Raw genomic sequence first — 4,360 nt, forward strand, 5'->3', positions numbered from 1 at the left:
ACACACAGGCTTTCCTCCTCACCAACGACATTAAACACCATGTCTACACCGGACGCGAGCGGCAAAATACAGTAGAACCCATTATAATCAGTGACACGGTGTACACTGGATCCGGTGCGACGCAACCCGACATTAAACTGATGCCTTGTTCTATTTATGACGTACTGACACAAAGTTAAAATGATTTGCAACGGTCGCTTTGTCGCGACACGACAACTGTAGCGTCCGGTATAGACACGGTGAGTGAAGCCGAGAGCAAGATATGCCTCGTCATATTTTCTGCATTTAGCTTTTGAATGACCAGCACCTGCCTGGGTCTGTGCGACTTCATCTATGGGTTTTCTCTTCCCTTTTACAAATCCAATCCATCTCCCATTCTAAGTTACATCATTTGGCTGTTTACGGTTTTATTTATTTTCTTTTTCTGATGATGGAACCGCTGCTTTAGACAGACTTTAAATAAATAAATAAGAATTTATGTGTTACCTTATTATATATATTATTTTAAGGTCGAAGTCTTCAGTAATGAAAAGCACCGTAACACTGTTACTGCTTGAGTAATTTCAATGTGCCGTTATGAAGTACGTTAATTATATACACTTTCAAACATTTCCGAGTGTAGCGTGCCAGGGTTACCAGGTTTTCACAACAAAACCCGCCCAATTGCTACTCAAAACTAGCCCAATCTCATTTCGAGGGGGGGTCCACCGGTAAAAATCGCGTTCCAGGGAATAAAATAAAATTTTTTTGGAGGGGTTCCCCAAACCTGGGACTTGGCAACACTGTAGCGTGCCAACTTGATGCTTCCTCTGAAGACTTGCTTAGATGTGTTCGACTTGAAGCAGCGCTGCTAAGACTGATCGGTGTGTGTCATCAAAGAACTGCGAGAGCTATAAGAGAGCGCGGACGTCTCCTTATGCTTTCTCTCACCATACTTTGATGTCATACACCGATCGATCTTCAAGTTGAACACACCTCTTTACTCTCGCGTGTCACGTGACCGAGTGTAATCACAGCCTCTGCGATTGAAAAATCTTGTTTTTTTTCATATTGCGTTATTATTACAAATGCAATTAATCGCTCAGCCCTAATTTTATCATTTCAAAATATAAAGCAAAAAGTAGAAATTAATGACTAATATGCCAATAAGTGCTCCTTTGCTGCCATCTACTGGTTATAGAGATAATTTGAAGTGTTTGTTTACCACAAAGTATATTTTGGTCATCCTATTAAAAATAATTAAACTGGATCATTTTAAGAGTTTTAAAGTGCTTGAAATAGTTGTGTGAAATACTTGAAAGTCACTGAAAATTGCTTGAATTTCTGTCAAAAAGTTGTACAAACCCTAAAATGAATAATGTAATAACATTCGACTATTTCTGCCACAACACCTTGCATTGTTATAGTTATCATTACTACTTCTTGATTTCTGACGTACGTCAGCACTGTTTGATCTGTTTATAACTAGGGATGCGCCGATCTGATATTCATATCGGGTATCGGCTCCGATAGTGCCATTTTTCTCGGATCGGGTATCGGACAGAGAGGGCCAATCCAAATCCGAGATTATTTTCTTTTCTTTTTTTTTTTCTTTTTTCGAATTATTCTGTGTTACTTCTGAAGCCATACGATAGCTTAATGTGAGCTACATATGAATATTTAAGTCCTTACATTAAAGTTCACACAAACTATTTTCTCCGCTGTGGCTGTCAGTCATTCGTTCAGCCTTTAAACCCTGGTCGCGTTCGGTTACAGCAGTCAGCTCGGTAAAGCTCTCTCCAAGATCATTCTGTGTTCCCAATTCCCATTATACTTGATTTGTAAATACATGTCTATGATTTAGCAAAAAGGACTTTATCTTCTTGCCGGAGTTTAATGTTGTTTTGTTACTTGCTACCGGGTGTCTGTGAGAACAAAACACGGGCATAGAAAAGACTATAAATTGTTTTTAACGTGCACAGTAACTGAAATTTAAAACTGTTAAAAGAAAGGCTCAACTATACATTTAAAAGAAATGTATTTTAATTTTATAGTACATATATATAAATGCATTCATGAATGTTTTTAATGAATGGATTTTATAATACAAATAGCAATGTGTAACATTTTACCATATTTAGTGCAACACTTTTATTTGTTCCCCACAAAATAGTTTTTTCACTAAATGTTTGGATTTCTAAAATTATTGTGCACTGATTTTTCTAGAATAACTTTTGCTGCCGAATTATCCACTAACCTAGTTTATGATACATTTTTGTCATAGATTTTAAATATACATAGGCCTATATATTTTCATATTTGTTTATTTTATTTTTCTTTATAATGAAGTAGTCTGTATCTAGTAGATTGTGAAAGAATGATTATCAGTTCCACACACAGAGATATATAAATTCTACATTTATTTAAATGAGGGAAAAAAAACTTCACTGGTATCGGATCGGTATCGGTATCGGCCAATACTCATTATTTCACAATCTACTAGATACAGACTACTTCATTATAAAGAAAAATAAAATAGATTATAAATATACATAGGCCTATATTTTTTCATATTTGTTTATTTTATTTTTCTTTATAATTAAGTAGTCTGTATCTAGTAGATTGTGAAAGAATGATTATCAGTTCCACACACAGAGATATATAAATTCTACATTTATTTAAATGAGGGGAAAAAAACTTCCCTGGTATCGGATCGGTATCGGCCAATACCGAACCCTAGGTATCTGAATCGGTATCGGAGGCGAAAAAGGCGGATCGGAGCATCCCTATTTATAACAGAGAAATGTGTGCAGAATTCGAATATATCTCATTAGATCTCGCAGCAATCATTCATTCTGCGGCGAGTTTTAAACGCTACATCATAAATCAGATTTTTTTTAAGGAAACGGCCAGACTAGAATAAATAGCAACACAGAAGTGATCAATAAACAATATGGCAAGACAAAAATTAAATGATAAAACCAAAGTTTGACCAATTATGAGTAACATTAGGCTAAAACATGTAAATATGACGTCTGGATCACTGTCAGATGAGCCGTCAGATGCTGAGCCGACCCAGGATGCATAACTTGCCATCAGACTCTCCGTCACTCATGGCATTTAGTGTTTCTAATACCTACCTTCCATAAATCGCCTTCTTTTAGTGATTTTGACTTTATTTATGAAACTGATAACCGCTAAATCAATGAGTGAAAGGCGTTGCCTAGAAATGTACAATGTTAAAACCAGAGGTGTAAAGTATTGGAGTAAATGTAATTAGTTATTGTACTTGAGTATCTTTTTGGCTTCTTTGTAGATTTACTGAGTATCAAATTATAGGTATAAATGCCCCGTTTTTTGATCTGGTTTTAACAACATTGGATTGTAAATTACATTCTTTTAGTAAAAGTCAATGACTGGGAAGAATGTTTTGTTGAAAATCTGTTATGTACATTTGAAAAACAGCCATTGGTAAAATTTACCCCGTGGCGGTTCTAGTGTTAATGAAATTCACAACAACAATAAAACAGTACAATGACAAACTAGCATGTATAATGTTTATTAACGTACATTAGCATACACCACAAGCCGCCCAGACTTGTTTCTCGTCATTTTTGCCACGCACACCTTCGTGCTCGTCTACACCCAAAGTGCTCGCACTGACAGTGCCTTTCTCAATCTCTTCACGTGATCAGTGAAATCTGACTCCTGCTGCACTGTGCTGCTGCTCTGCAGCACGCGCTGGATGGAGCAGAGCAGACACTTTCAGTTTACAATGGTAGCATCTGTTGTCCAACTGAACTAAATGGTTTTCATTTATTTAAAAAAAAAAAAGCTAAATAACAGCGGGGGCAGTACTGTGGGCAAGTAATGTATTCATTGTATTTTTTTTTTCTCCATTTCTATCGTTTCACATCTGGTTTCTCCCAAGGTTTTTTTTTTCTCCATTTCTGTCACAGATGGAGTTTTGGTTCTTTGCCACTGTCGCCTTTGGCTTGCTTAGTTGGGGACACTTAATTTCTAGGAATATTGTCGGCTTGATTGCACACACTATTTGAAGAGAACAGAACTGTTTACTATTGTCCTCCTACATTATCAACGGTATTTTCCTGCTTAACACTGTAAAGCTGCTTTGACACATTCTGTATTGTATAAAGCGCTATATAAAGGCGACTTGACTTGGTTTGAATGAGTCATGATCCCCATAGGCGTAATTTACGGGTGGGACATGTCCCCACCACTTTTTGCCAGGGTCGATATTGTCCCTACCACTTTTTGAAAGTAATTGAAAAATATATTGTGGAAGGTATGTATTAAAGGGAAAACAAGATCAACAAATCATTCTTCATAATCTAATTAGGGTGATTAAAAAAAAAAAAAA

At 36.4% G+C, this 4,360-nt stretch overlaps 1 protein-coding gene across 1 annotated transcript in view; it reads left to right on the plus strand.

Moving 5' to 3' along the window:
• Positions 1–4,360, plus strand: part of LOC107747341 (gastrula zinc finger protein XlCGF57.1-like) — a 30,903-nt gene that overhangs the window by 19,938 nt on the left and 6,605 nt on the right. The window lies entirely within an intron of this gene.

This window comes from Sinocyclocheilus rhinocerous, unplaced genomic scaffold, assembly GCF_001515625.1.
Source record: "Sinocyclocheilus rhinocerous isolate Xijiao unplaced genomic scaffold, SAMN03320098_v1.1 scaffold2907, whole genome shotgun sequence".
Taxonomy (NCBI): Eukaryota; Metazoa; Chordata; class Actinopteri; order Cypriniformes; family Cyprinidae; genus Sinocyclocheilus; species Sinocyclocheilus rhinocerous.